The 16,107-nt window shown below is 38.7% G+C and overlaps 1 long non-coding RNA gene across 1 annotated transcript in view; it reads left to right on the forward strand.

Annotated features, from left to right (window-relative positions):
• The first annotated feature begins 12,535 nt into the window (after window positions 1–12,535).
• The window catches only part of LOC129033948 (uncharacterized), an 80,821-nt gene continuing 77,249 nt past the window's right edge, over window positions 12,536–16,107 (forward strand). Inside the window, exon 1 of the long non-coding RNA XR_008501715.1 lies at window positions 12,536–12,668. This is a non-coding gene — a long non-coding RNA (uncharacterized LOC129033948). The remainder of the gene's footprint in view (window positions 12,669–16,107) is intronic.

Here is a 16,107-nt window from a genome sequence, read left to right on the forward strand (position 1 = left end):
GGATTTACAATTTTTAAGTAAGGTGGTAAAGGCAGAATTTCCTGGGAATGTGACATTTGAGCAAACACTCAAGGAAATGAAGAAATGAGCCACATGGATATCTGGGGGAAGAACATTTCAGCAGAGGGAATATGAGCAGAGCAGGGGGCTGTTGTAACAGAGGGCTGCTTTAAAATACGGTGGCATGGGAGTGCAGGGTGCAGGAAAGAGAGATGTAGAAGCGGGGATCTTGGTTGCGTTTTCCACTGACCAAGTCTTAGTCATTTTCTATTATTCCTATGGCTGAACTGCCTAGGTTCCTCCCTTGGCTAGAAAGGCTAGATCTGGGAACAATGAATGGAGAATGTGTGATGTGTCTGCTGACTACACCTAATCACCCACTTCCAAGGCTTTTTTTTTTTTTTTTTTTTTTTCCCACCTCTATGACTCTAGGATCCTTTATTTCAGTGGTTTTTGTAAGCGACGGAAGAATGTTGCCGCCAGAAGTCTGAATTAAGACCCCACGGACATGGAAGATCCCCTTTTGACTTTCTGGTTGTAGTCCCATGAGTCAAATGACAAAAACAAGAGGTGGTGGTATTGGAAAAGGTTTCTGTGGTTGCCTAGGACAATAGGCCTGAATTTTCAGGGAACAATCTTTGTATTGGGAGGCATAGATGAAATGTTAGAATTTCCATGGAGGCCAGGAGCGGTGGCTCATGCCTGTAATCCCAGCACTTTGGGAGGCCCAGGCAGGTGGATCACGAGGTCAGAAGTTCAAGACCAGCCTGGCCAAGATGGTGAAATCCTGTCTCTACTAAAAATACAAAAAGTAGCCAAGTGTGGTGGCAGGCACCTGTAATCCCAGTTACTTTGGAGACTGAGGCAGGAGAATCACTTGAACCTGGGAGATGGAGGTTGTAGGGAGTCGAGATCACGCCACTGCACTCCGGCCTGGGCAACAAGAGCAAAACTCCGTCTAAAAAAAAAAAAAAAAAAAAAATAATTTCCCTGGAATCCCTATGCAGACTGTCATATCCGTAGTAAAGTTTATCTAATGGGGAGATCAAACTTCCTTGTCACCAGGCATTCATTCTTTCTTCTTCAAGGGCTCTGACGGTCCAGTCAAACCACTAGTTTCTCCTCATAAACGTGCGGTTTCTTACCCCAACCAACTCCCCTTTCGCGCAAAGTAGACGCAGATGATCTTGAAGTTCTGTATACCATTAATCTTTCTCTTCTGTGTTGTTTAGGGTCACATCTGAGTACCACTACTGGCCAGTTCATATTATTGTGCAAAGTTCACAAACTTTTTCTTCTTGGATATCCTAGGCCACTTTGCTTAACAGACTTGAAGTAGCTAGCTTCTCTGATTGAAAACCAGACCAGTTTATCTGTAAATTCAGTCAAGGTTTTCATTGAACAGTTATCCTCATGTTTACACTGATTATTTTCTCAGTTTTTAACCATTCATTTTTAAGCAGGAAGTAATCATAGTTGGGCCTTTTTACTTGGCTCATTGGATTTGCCAGACATGGAGTTTTATGTTCTTTGATTAAAACTTCAGTCACATATTGTCTTTATGTTTTTTGCTGTTCTCCAATATAAAAGTTAGACTCTTTAAAAATATTTAGGAATTTTGCGGTCTCCTTTCTTAAAGTATAACTTACTACAGTAAAATGCCCAAATCTTAACTTATAAGCTGATTGACTTCAAACATATCTATATCCTTTTGTAATCACTCCTAGATAAAGATTAAAATAATTTCCATCAACTTAGAAAGCTTCACCATGCCCCTTCCCAGGCAATATTCCATCTCAGAGGAAACCATTGTTCTGACTTCTATCTCCATAGATTAGTTTTGTTTATTCTTGAGCTAAATAATTACATAATACAGTATGTATTTTTTGTGCCTTCTTTTATTTAACACAGAATTTTTGAGGTTCATCTACATTGATGTACTAGTAATTTGCCCTTTTTAAATTGCTGAAAGTATTTCATTGTGTAGATATACATGGTATTTATCCATTCTTTGATTGATGAACTAGAGAATTGTCACCAGCCCTTCACTCTGGTGAAGACTAGAAAAACTTTCAATTTTTTTTCTAGTTTATGGCTATAAAAAAGCTTCTATAAATATTCTTAACATAAATTTTATTTCATTTTGTTTATTTTTAAGATAGACATATGGATGTATTTCTCTTAGTTGCATATCAAAGAGTGGAGTTGGTGAGCCATGGGGTGTGTTTAATTCTTTAGGAGACTGCCAAATCATCTACCAAAGTGGTTGGATTGTTACACATTCCCAACTGCAACAGAAAAAAAGTTCCAGGTGTTCCTGTTCTCACCAACACTTGGTATTCTCAGTGGTTTTTTTTTTTTTTTTAACTTTAGCTATTAAAATGGCTAATTAGTGAGAAAAGTGTCCATTTTGATGCCCTTAAGGAAATATGTCTGCTACTGAACTCAGATAAGGAGCTGAGCAGGAAAGGACTCAAAGGGAAAAAAGAATTCTGTTTAGACAGAAAAAAAAGTTTCAAGTCTGCAGATTTTTTTTATCAACATCTGAAGAGTGATGCCATGCCATGAATTTTCCTTCAGCCATGAATTGTGATAACATAAGAAAATGAAAACACAAGCGAAATCTATTCACAAAAAGGTAGAATCTGGTGTGAAGAACCTTAACTGGCAAAAAGGAAAATTTAATTTGCAGTTATTTGAACTGAGCGTTCTTTTTTTGATCCTTTGATTTTTGATCACTCTGTTCTCTCTATGTGGGTGCTATTCCAAACACGCTTTTCTTCAAACTCCTTGACATAGCTATGTGTCATTCTTATGGGAAAATTTCCCAACTCTAACTTGCGAGACTGGCCCTAAATGGAACACCCTGTGCTATAAAAATGAAAGACGCTTTATAAATGTATCTCTTCTAAGAGGTGTGTTATTTTGCATAAAATAGAGTTAACAAATGATCTGCTTTTAGAGTATGAGTTAACACTAAAATTTTAATATTTGTTCCAGTTTGTCATATTTTAAAATTATTTTCAACTTAGTCTTTTTGAGAATGTCATAGAAGAATAAATTTATTTGAAGAATCAAGAAAAAATCCAGCCTACTCTACTTAGAGTCAATGATTCTACTAGCACATTCCAAAAATGTCTTTCCTTTGAATCCTCATTGTATCTTATGGATTTATCACACATACTTAATTTTTCTTTACAAACCTGTTTCTATCTGCTAGATAATGACAATCTTGATGACAGTGATCATAGCCCATTCTCCACTTCCGGGGCCTGGTATAGGGTCTATAACATACTGAGTCCGGAACTGGTGGGTTCTTGGTCTCACTGACTTCAAGAATGAAGCCGCGAACCCTCGCGGTGAGTGTTACAGTTCTTAAAAGTGGTGTGTCTGGAGTTTGTTCCTTCTGATATTCGAATGAGTCCAGAGTCTGTTCCTTCTGGTGGGTTCGTGGTCTCGCTAGCTCAGGAGTGAAGCTGCAGACCTTCGTGGTGAGTGTTACAGCTCATAAAGGCAGTGTGGACCCAAAGACTAAACAGTAGCAAGATTTATTGCAAAGAACCAATGAACAAAGCTTCCACGGCGTGGAAGGTGACATGACCCTAGCCGATTGCCACTGCTGGCTCAGGCAGCCTGCTTTTATTCTCTTATCTGGCCCCACCCACATCCTGCTGATTGGTCCATTTTACAGAGAGCCGATTGGTCTGTTTTACAGAGAGCTGATTGGTCCATTTTGACAGGGTGCTGATTGGTGTGTTTCCAATCCATGAGCTAGACACAAAAGTTCTCCACCTCCCCACTAGATTAGCTAGACACAGAGTGCTAATTGGTGTAGTTACAAACCCTGAGCTAGACACAGAGTGCTGATTGGTGCATTTACAAACCTTGAGCTAGATACAGAGTGCCGATTGGTGCATTCACAATCCCTTAGCTAGACATAAAGATTCTCCAAGTCCCCACCAGATTAGCTAGACACAGAGCGCTGATTGGTGCATTTACAAACTTTGAGCTAGACACAGAGTGCCGATTGGTGCATTCACAATCCCTTGGCTAGACATACCAATTCTCCAAGTCCCCACCAGATTAGTTACACAGTGCCGATTGGTGCATCCACAAACCCCAAGCTAGACACAGGGTGCTGATTGGTGTGTTTACCAGCCTTGAGCTAGATACAGAGTGCTGATTGGTGTATTCACAATCCCTTAGCTAGACATAAAGATTCTCCAAGTGCCCACCAGATTAGCTAGATACAGAGTGCCGATTGGTGCATCCACAAACCCTGAGCTAGACACAGGGTGCTGATTGGTGTGACAAACCTTGAGCTAGGCAGAGTGCTGATTGGTGCACTCACAATTCCTTAGCTAGACACAAAGGTTCTCCAAGTGCCCACTAGACTCAGGAGCCCAGCTGGCCTCACCCAGTGGATCTCATACCGGGGCTGCAGGTGGAGCTGCCTGCCAGCTGTGCACCCGCACTCCTCAGCGGTTGGGTGGTCGATAGGACCGGGTGCCGTGGAGCAGGGGGCCGTGCTCCTCTGGGAGCCGGGGGCGGGGGCGGGGGCAGGGGTAGGAGGAAGAGACTCAGGCATGGCAGGCTGCAGGTCTGGAGCCCTGCTGGCGGGGAGGCAGCTAAGGCCTGGTGAGAAATCAAGCACAGCAGCTGCTGGCCCAGGTGCTAAGCCCCTCACTGCCCAGGGCCAGCAGGACCGGTCGGCCACTCTTGAGTGTGGGGCCGCCAAGCTCATGACCACCCGGAACTCGCGCTGGCCCGCAAGTGCCCCGGGCGGCCTGGTTCCCGCCTGCGCCTCTCCCTCCACACCTCCAGGCAAGCTGAGGGAGCCGGCTCAGGCCTTGGCCAGCCCAGAAAGGGGCTCCCACAGTGCAGCGGCAGGCTGAAGGGCTCCTCAAGCATGGCCAGAGTGGGCGCCAAGGCCGAGGTGGCGCCCAGAGCGTGCGAGGGCTGCGAGGCCTCCAGAACGCTGTCACTTCTCAATACTAATTGATAATAAATGTTTCTGGAATGCTGAATTGCATGAAGGAAATGAGAGAAAATCACGTAAGCTGCTTTCAAGTCCCGACCTCTTGAGAACAATGCATATACCTTTGGACAGCTTATTAAAAGGAAAATTTCAGGATGTGTACAATGTTATTTTCTGTTTATTCCTGGACATGAACATAATATTTAATTAAACTCTGAGAGGTAATACTAATAACATTTGTGAGACTGTACACTAGCTATAGAATGACAAATGTTACAGCTTTCATAATCTTTTCCTGTGGAATAACACATATTAACAGAAAATTGTTTGCTATTTTCCTTTTAGCAAGGCTAAGGTATTGTCCAGTCGTTTGGCCAGTGAAGTCAAAATATCCCCACCATTTACTTGGTGAAAACCACTGAATCAGTTTCCATGAGGGAGAGAGAAATAACCTCAGAAGCTAGCCTTATAGACTCAATTTATAAAGTCATGGCAAGTCTAAAACAGACAAACAAACAAAAAACAAACAAACAAAAACCTCCTCACCAAATGTAAGAGAAATGAAGAAACAAGATTCCAGATTCAATTTATGTAAGTTTTATCTTTGAAAAAGTTATTTCTAAGAACCCTGAAAGTAAAAACCATTTTACCTAGTTTTAGAGAAAATTATTTTTCCAGATTTTTTTGGCAGCGTTTTAGGTAGAAAAAAAGTTTTGTAATGAAATTCTCCTTCCATAATTATTCGTATCTGTGCATTTGGCAGGTACTGAACACACTCCACTGTATCTCAGAAGGGATCTACAGATAAAGATGACTCAGCACAGATAGTTCCAATCTGAAGCATTCAGAGAATCACTTCTTTCCTTGTTCTCAGATGTTTTGAAATAAACATTGGCAGTGTTTATTTATGAAGGTTCAGGACTTTTTGAATGTGTCAGCAGCATGCCTTGACTCTAAACAGACTATGTTGCAATGTTTTTCCCTGATGATTCAAAACTATAAACTTAAAATTACCTAATTAAAAAGATACTGAACTACAATAAACTTGGACTACAACTTCAGTTATGTACCTTGTCTGAAATTAGATCATTTCAATAACCCCTCTTCATGCCAAAGACAGCGTTTCCTCTTAGTGCATAAACATCCTCTGAACTCTGACTGAGGGTTCTTTGTTGCTTGATCATTGTTGTTTTGAACGATATAATTTTAATTCTTTCCCTGCTTTGTTAAATTAAGGATTTTGGCTCAAATTTATTTTTTTTGATAGGCTATGAGTTACATGGAGAAGTAGAAAGAAAATAGCTCAAGAGAAGTGTCAACAAATACTGTTGGGGGTACTCAATTGTTTAAATAAGAATTTAAAGCTAAAGTTTATTGTGAATAATTCTCATTCTGGAGAGATGAAACAAAGAACCTATATATACTGCAGTCTAATGATAAATATTTAAAATCCAATGAGAAACACTCATCCGACATACATATTTCTAGCATTTTCCAGATGTTGGCAATGCATTAATAATGCTTCAATTGATTGGCATATATTTTGGTGGATAGGCCAAAAACAGAATGTCAATTGCTAGAAAGCAAGATGCCTTCTCTCCTCTATTTTCTCTTTTCTTTAGGTCCCATGAAACCTCAGCTTCCCTATTTGTTTAATGGAGATAATCATTCTTTCTTCATTTTTTCATAGTCAAATTGGCTGTAGAGTTCACCCAAAATGGTGTCTATGGACATATTTAAAGACATCACAGACCATAGAAATGTGTTAAACTTTTTTGTTAATGCTGGGTAATATGGTCTGATCTCGTACCTTCTTCTTGTAGTAATTTTTACTTCCTCATTTTGCTCCTGTAAAGTATCTATGTTGAAGGGAGAATTGTGAGCTTACTCATCCATGAAGAAAAGAGGCGAGAGAGACTGAAACAGAGGCGAAGAGGAAGAAGATTATTATCCCTTATCTCTAACTTTTCTACAAGTATTTGCTTCTAGACAGACATGAATAATAGTGAGAAAAGTAGGAAATTTCCTCTTTCCTTTTCTTTTTTGAGATGGCATCTCACTGTGTTGCCCAGGCTAGCTTTCAACTAACTCCTGGGCTCAAGTGATCCTTCTGCCTCACTCACCTGAGTAGCTGGGACTACAAGTGTGCACCACTGCACTCAGCTTAAATGTCTTTTCCAATAAATAAATACATAAATAAAAGACTGGAATCTATTTTTAAAAAATTTATGTCAACCCAGAATACAATAAAGAGATAAAAGGTTTACAGTGTCTATATCTCCTGCCATCCCAACAGCCACTTAAGAGGAATGCTAGAACTCAATAGGTAACAGACTGAAGATAATTATCCTAATCATAACTTCTAGGGGATTGTGGGTAGAAAGGGGGTGCTGGTGTGAAGTTATTGCATTTAACTTTACACAACCATACAGGGTAGTTATGTTTAGGCTGATATTACGAGAGCTAAAGGTGAAAGCCCAAGGAGGTTAAATTCCTAGGTTACAGTGAAACCAGTGTCCAAACTAAGATTTGTTTTTAAAGACTGTTCTTTGGCTATGGCAGAATCCAGTCACATACACGGTACAGCCCCTAGCATTGTGGTTTGTGAAAAATAGATGCTTAACAATTACATGTTGAGTCAGAGGTCACAGTAGCTGGAAAGGGTAATGGTGTTTGGTAAATTGGATAAATTCACTTTATATTGTTGATTTCTTTCTGTAATTTTTTTTTTACTGCATCTGTAAGCTATCTGAAATGTGAGCACTGCATTTTATCTATTTGTCTTTTTGGTTACAGTAAGAAGTACAGATACTTTGCTAGGTTGGTGGAACAAAATTATAGATGAGATGTGTCAATATTGTGGTTGTCTCTAAATTTGTTTATGAGAGATTTTTGTAAAAATATCTTTTGTCTTGGAATAAAAAGAAGATAAAAAATTTTGATATTGGAGTTGTATGCAAATATGCAAAAATTTTATCTGTTATTGCCATGAAATTACTGTTTAGAACATTCCTTAACCTACACTTATCTATGACATTGCCTGTCAATTTTATGAAATGGAAAGATGGCTTGGGTGAATTGAACTGCTGGTAAGAACGTCAGAGAAAAGTTGATTTCCTATTCTGACCGTAAGATCAGCTTATAAACTGTTCTTTAAAAACTACTCTTGGCAACTTCTATTTTCATCCATGACAGAATAACTGGTACCAATCCATATCTCCTGCCAAAAACCAACTATAAAACAGAGCAAAATGCATGAGGTAACTTTTTCCAGGCATTGGAAAACAGTCAATGTAGTACTGAGAGCCTGAGAAGTTAGTGCCACGATGGGCTGTGCTTTCTCCCTTGGGGGCACCTTGCCACTGGGCAGGGAGGAGCCAGGTCGAGTGGTGGTCTCAGTGACTGGTCTCAATATTGACTGGTGCAAGATATGTGGATTTGAAATCCCAGAGAAAGAGGCAAACGAGAACTGAGTAGAAAATGTATCCGAGAAGTAGAAACCAAAAAATACCTACATTTCAAAGGACATACCAGCTTATAAATCCAAGAAGCTGAACACAAGGATAGCTACAAATAAAACCACACCTAGGCATAACATAGTCAAGCTCCTGGAAACCAAAGTTAAAGAGAAAAGTAATTATTAATACAAAAGAGCAGTGATACAAAAGATAGCTGCTTTCTCAGACAGTGGGGACTTAAATACAATGAAATAACACTTTAAAAGTGTTGAAAGGAGGGGAAAAATCTGTGACTTTAAATTTTATGCTCTGATTAAATATTGTGATAGGCAGAATAATACCCCCCTCCCCTCCCCTCAAAATGTCCACCATAGTCTCATCCCCAGAACCTATGAATATGTTACCTTACATGACAAAGGGGACTTTTGCAGATGTGATTAAGGTTGCAGACTTTGGGATGGGGATATTTATTCTGAATTATCTTGGTGGGCCAAGTACAATCACATGGGTATTTAAAAGAAGAGAATCTTTCCCAACTGTGGCCAGAGGGAGACGTGACTATGTAAGAAAGGTCAGAGAGATGCGACATTGTTGGCTTTGAGGATGGCCATGAGCCAAGCAATGCAGGTGGCCTCTAGAAGCTTGAAAAGACAAGGAAATGGATTCTGTCCTGGAGCTCTCAGAAAGAACACAGCTCTGCTGACGCATTGATTTTAGCCCAGTGAGACCCAGGTTGGATTTCTGAACTGTACAATAATAAATTTTTGCTGTTTTGGGGCGTTAAATTTGTGGTCATTTTTTATGGTAGCAATGGAAAACTAATATAATATCCTTCAAAAATAAAGGTGAAATTGTACATATTTATGGGGTACAGTGTGACTCTTTGATACACGTGTACATTGTGTAAAATCAAATCAGGGTATTTAGCATATCCATTACCTCATACATTTATTATTTCCTTATTGTCATTAAAAAATAAAAATAAAATCTAAAGGTGCAGTGGAGACATTTTCACATAAGCAGAAGTTGAGAGAGTTCAGAATTCATCTTTAGTGGACTGGCATTACAAGACATTTTCACAAAGCAAAAGGTGAGAGATATACCTAATGCTAGATGACGAGTTAGTGGGTGCAGCGCACCAGCATGGCACATGTATGCACATGTAACTAACCTGCACATTGCGCACATGTACCCTAAAACCTAAACTATAATAATAAATAAATAAATAAATAAAAAGTGGGAGAATTTGTCACCAGCAGAATTAAGCTGTAAGAAATACTCAGGAAAGTTCTTCCACCTGAAGAAAATGAAATTAGGACTGTGGAATGGAGTAAATAGCATTGGAAATGATACATATGTCCTTCGTTGCTGTTGTTTCTGCATTAAAGATGGAACAGCACTCTTTCCAACTCTCTACATCCCCAGTGGATGCTGCAAGTAAGGGCAATAGCATGGACTAAAAATAAAAGTATGGCAAAAGATAACCCATGCCAAAAGTAAACATAAGAAAGCTGGCCTGGCTTTATTAATATCAGACAAAGTGGATTGTCAGACCAAGATCATTACCAGAGGTAAAGAGGATACTTTCAGAATAATAAAAGGCCCAATTCATCAGTAAGGCATAAAACTCTTAAATGTGTAGGCATCAAATAAAAGAACTTCATAATTCCTGAAGTAAAAATCTGATATAACTTTAGGAAAATACATATAAATCTAGAATTTCAGTTAGATGTTCTAGAAATCTTCTCTCAGTAATTTTGTCTGCTCATTGACAGAATAAGCAGACAAAAAATTGAGGAATACTATGTATACAGAAGATCTGAACATCACCAACTGCCTGAACCTAATCACTACTGACAGAACACTGTACGTGATAATTGCAGAGTGCACATTCCTTCCAGTACTCATGGACTATTCACCTAGATCATATTCCGGACCTTAATAGGAATCTCAATAAATTTGAAAAGACCAAAATCTTACAGAGTATGTTCCCTGACCGCAGTATAACTGAATTAGGAATAAATAACAAAATGATCTCAAGGAAACTTTCATATATTTGGAAATTAACAACACACTTCCAAATAACCCATAGATCAAAGGAGTACTTACAAGAGAAGTCAGAAAATATTTTGAACTAAATGATAATAAAAGCACAAAATATCAATATTTGTGAGATGTAGCTAAAGCGATTCTTAGAGGAAAATTTGTAGAATAAAACACTAACAAAGGAAGAAAAATAGTCACTTTCTGGTGCTCAATAAATTATTAGTTTTTAATCATTATTAATAGTATCATTTACATAGCAAACTTAGTTTAGACAAATTTACAAAATATGTGTGTCAGGGTAATGTTACCTATGGCATTCATTATCAACAATTACCTCTTAAATTTGGCAAGGAATTTCAATAACATAGATTCCATTTCCTGGTGAAAGAGAAGAGCAAAGAATTTGCAGCTTAAAGACCTGGTTCCATCTTCTTCCTCTGCCATTTACTACTGTTCTGACTTTATCTCTCTTGGTGGCAATTTTCTCAACTGTAGTGGAAAAAATGATATCTGCCTAATCTATGTCACAAAGTCGCTCTAGAAAATAGAATACCATATGAAAACAGATCTTAGTGCCAAAAACAGTTAAGGCAATTATTCTTACTCATGAAGGAAGCTAGAGAGTATTCCTGCTTCTTTTATATATTGCTTGTTTCACTGACACTATCATTCTCTCTGATTTTTATATGTGGCCTTGAACTCAACAAAGGTTTATATTAAAGATCTTCTATGTAAATCATTGCAAAATTAGACCAGAAGAGAAACTAATGGGCAACTATGGCGTTAGAAGCTTGAACCACTTTCATAGCCTACAACACCTCTTGAGTCAAGTTCATGCTTCTAGGTGTAACATTCAGGGTCTCCATCACCTGGTTTCTCTCTGTTCTCCGGCCTCATTTTAACCTACTTAGCTCTAAAACTTTTAGACTGTTTCATGCCTTTGAATATTTAATCATGCAGTACCCACTGCCTTGAATGTTTTGCAAACTTTTTTTTTTTAACCTGAAAAACCTACTATGATTCCCTCTAGTTCTAGTTCCAGGCATCATCTTCCCCAGGAAGCCTTTCCCTAATCTCCTTAGGAGTTAAGGGCCCCTTCCTTCTACCTCCACAGAATCTTGCACAAAATACTGTCTTATAACCCCTGACATTGTGTTGTATTTTCTGTGTAGGAGTCTGTCTCATCGCCCAGACTCTTGAGTTCCACAAGGGAAGGACATGTTTTATTCATTTTTGTAGATTTAGTACAGAAGAGTACATTATAATAGGGTGCCTAGTGCATATTAAGAAATCAATAAATATCCATTACTTTCTTTAAAAAAATGAATTGCTTACACTTATAAATCTATTGAAAGTATCATGGCAAGAAGCAAAGCTCTTAAAAACCATAAAGAAATTATGAATTTTTCAGGGTTTTTGGAATGTGGTTGCCACCTAACATTCAAACTATTAATAAAATACTAGTATGGGTATAAATTGAAAACTCAGGTGTATTTTTCTTTAAATAAATTTGGTGCAAGGAAATCTGTGATTATGTTGTTAAAATTGAAAATTAGAAAGTGGTTCTTCATTTAATGCAGAAGACTTTCTTTATACAAAATAAGCCATAAGATTAAATGGTGAACTGCTTGTGGACATTAAATTGACTAAAAAAGAGGTTTAAATTCCCATACCAGGAATACATGATATGTACTAACTTATGTATATCTATATTTTAATAGAATGTGTTGGGCACATCTACAAGATTTTCCTTAAATTGCAGAAGAAGCCTAGAGTATAATATTTAAGAAAGATTGCATATTATTCCAGTTAAAACTTTCAAATTAGGATTGATTGCCAAGACTACTTCAACTCATGTGGGGAAATTGGAGGAGTGTTTTGACGGGGGAAAAGACAAAACAGAAAATGCCAGAGCCCAAAATAAGTTCCCCAGAGAATCTGGGAGTCTTTGCCTTGATTGGATACAGACTGGGAACTTTCTCATTGCTTTGGAATTTGGGCTAACGTCCAAAACTGAGGGTAACCTGTGACAATTGCATTGCACATTCTTAAGAAAGGTACTTAGACATGTTCCCCATAGGATGTGTTAAGGTGTTGGCCAATCATCAAATATTGTCACTCCAAAGAACACATTTAACAGCCTGGGAAGAAAATTGTAGGAAAAAAGAGCACTGTGGCACGGAAGGGTAAGCTGCTATGTGACTTTGTCTTGATTCAAGGGAGGAAATTGAGGGAAAACCCTCTGGAGCAAAGGTGGTGAGGACAGAGAGGCTCACTATTGGGGAATACTGCCATCTTACAGAGTTCGAGAAATTTCCTCAGAGAGTTTGAAGGGTGCCCTTTAGAGCAGGACTTTGCAAACTTTCTGTGATAAAGGACCAACCTGTTTTAATTTCCGATCCATCATGGAGTGACAGGTTTATAGATTTACTAGAACTGAATTTTTAGAAAAATGAAATGGAAACAATGTTCAGAGGTTACATACTCTGTATTGTAACATCAAATTGCTATAAAAATTTCTGAACAGTACTCTTAATTCCTGCACTTATTTTGTCATGAACTGGTAACAGACTGTTAAGAATCAACATGAGTGTTGAGACCTCAGAATAAGTACCTCTACCCTACATCAGAACTTCACCTAGAGATCTGGTTAAAATGACAATTGTGAGCATTACTGCCAGTCCAAGCTCTCTATAACTAAGAGGCTCCTTGGCAATGCCAGTGCTCTGGTCGGGGGCATTCTTTGTGTCCAAGGCTCTAGAGAAGTACAGGCCAATAGAAATATGATGTGAGCCACACGTGTAATTTATTTTTTAGTAGCCTATTTAAAAAACAATGAAAGGAAATAGGTGATTAATTTTACTAATACATTTTATTTAAGCCAATATATCCAAAATATTATCACGTGGTTGATATAAAAATTAGTGATGAGACATCTTGCTCTGTGTGTGTGTGTGTGTGTGTGTGTGTGTTTAATACTAAAGCTTTGAGATCTCAATTTGGACTGGCACATTTCAAGTGTTCAATGGACACATGTGGTTAATGGCTTCAGTGTTTGGCCAGGCAGTGCTTGAGTGTGGGCAGCACAGGGCCTGGTGCCTGACTCTGCAGGAGAAATCACAGGTATGAGGTGGCTGAAGATGCGCAGCATGACAGAGTGAGGCCAAAAGGCAGCAGTGCTTGAAGTTTGAGAACATGATGGGGAAGGATGTGTTCATTTTCCTGCAGGACAAGTAGCACTATGCAAGTTAGTGCAAGTTATTTGAAGGGCCTCCCACCATTTCACACCAAGAGGGGTGCATGCTGGAATGAAGGAATCCCAAGCACCTTCTGGTACGGGAGTCAAGGTTCTTACAGAAGATTAATGAGAGAGTGTTTTGAGTGCATCAGGAAATGTTAAATGTATGAGTCCCTGAAAGGGTCTCCAAAGAATTAACAGAGGTACTTCATGAAAAAGACTTTTTGGAACATCTGTCCTACACAGGGCATTTGACAACAAAGAAAGACACAAATGCACTTGAGCTGGGGAGGAAAAACATTGATTTCAAGAATAAATTGAAGTTTTGGTATCTGATTGGGTTAGAGTTTTTTGATTCCTGAAAATAAGTTCCATAGTACTTGAAAGTAAACAAAAAGTTGTGGATCTGCCCAAGAGGTCATTGAGGGGAGAAGAAAACTCTGACAGTAGTTTTGAGAAAGGTTGTGGAGACAAACTGAATTGTTTTTTGTCCAATTTGATTTATTAAATTGACCATCATCTGCGTGAGCTTGTGTTGCAAAAATGACAACACAGATCATTTAAATGCTTTGTCGTTCACATCTCTACTCGGCAGCCTGACTCTGACAACACTGCCAGGCACATGAAGCAATCCCTCCAAGACACATTTCAGATATTAATGTTTTGGTATTGTTAAATAATATTATTTTTATTTATATAAATTTATCTTGTTCCCCATGTTAATGGCAGAAAGTTTCAAGTTAAAATCAAGGGTAAATACATTGGCTTAGGACTCTCTCTTCTTCTGAAAGGCCTAAGCCAGGAAGGTGGATACAATTGAAGGAAACCAAGAGAAATTGGTTAGCCTGCTACTGGCCGCAAAGAATAGAATCCCAGAGGCCAAGTATCTAAAATGACAATAATAACTTCTCCCATAGCTAAGACTCCCGTAGGGTGAATCTCATGGCTGGTTGATACTGTGACTCAATGACATTTAGGTTTTTACACAAAATTTTTCTTCACTCTGCTATCTTTTGAGCTAGTTTCCTCTTTAGAATGGTAGCAAGAAGGCTATGCCAGATCTAAGCAGTATACTTATGGGCAATAATACCCAGGGGAAGAAGAAGAAAGAGTCACTTCTCAGGCTTCTCTTTCTCTCTCTCTCTTTTTTTTTTTTTTTTTTTTGAGAAGGAATCTTGCTCTGTCGCCCAGGTTGGAGTGCAGTGGTGCTATCTCGGCTCACTGCAACCTCCACCTACTGGGTTCAAGCAATTCTCCTGCCTCAGCCTCCCAAGTAGCTGGGACTACAGGCACACGCCGCCACACCCGGCTAATTTTTTGTATTTTTAGTAGAGACGGGGTTTCACCATATTGGCCAGCCTGGTCTTGAACTCCTGACCTCAAGTGATCCTCCCGCCTTGGCCTTCCAAAGTGCTGGGATTACAGGCGTGAGCCACTGCACCTGGCCGCTTCTCTCTTTTTCTCAAATTTTTCTGACAGCCTCTCCCCATGTCTCATTGTCCACAGTTAGATCACATGGCCATTCCTGAATTAATTACTGGCAAGGGAAATAAAGACCAACGAGTAAATCTATATTCCAATGAGACTACCCCTGGAGTTGAGGTTCATGACTATGAGAAGGAAAGATGGATATCTGGACAAAATTAGATTCTATTAGAAAAAGAAAGAAGAGGCAATGAATGTCAGGTAAGCACCAATACTATTCACCAAATATCCTATGTAGGTTTCTAATCCAAGTAAAAACATGCTTCCAGTGGAGAGAGATCTACCACATACTCTATGACAAGCGTCTAAGCCACACCAGGTAGTCCATGTGAATGCAAACCTATTACTGAAACTGCTTCCTGGATAATATCACATTAAATGAAAACTTGGATCATGAAAAGGCTTTTGCAAAGACACAGTATTTCAGTGGAGAGACTTCGTAAAAAAAAAAAAAAAGTTCTCCTGGATACTCAACTGAGTTAATCCTGCAATGGATGTCCACATTTAATGTGTCACACTGGAGTCTTAAAGTACCTTCTGTTAGTTGTGTCAGAATTTTGCTTCAGAGTAGGATATAAAAAGAAAAAATATCTTCTTATAAATGTGATTGTTTTTCTGCCTTTGTTATAAATGAAAAGTTACGAACGTTTCAAGATGTACTTTCTTTTTAAGCAGTTAACTGTCAGATTACTGTAGCTAGGCCCTGAGACAGAGATAAAGTCTTTATAAATCCTAAAACAATTTTAGAAGATTATTCAAACTTGTGGGTTTTTAAACACATTTTTCCAGCATTAATTTGTTTCTATTTTTCTTGGAGCCATAATGTATGGTTCTTGCTTTTCCAGTACACTACCTGAGTGTAATAGTATGGTTAGAAGTTTCATTCTAACAGATCTATTATT

Source organism: Pongo pygmaeus, chromosome 2 (genome assembly GCF_028885625.2).
Source record: "Pongo pygmaeus isolate AG05252 chromosome 2, NHGRI_mPonPyg2-v2.0_pri, whole genome shotgun sequence".
Taxonomy (NCBI): Eukaryota; Metazoa; Chordata; class Mammalia; order Primates; family Hominidae; genus Pongo; species Pongo pygmaeus.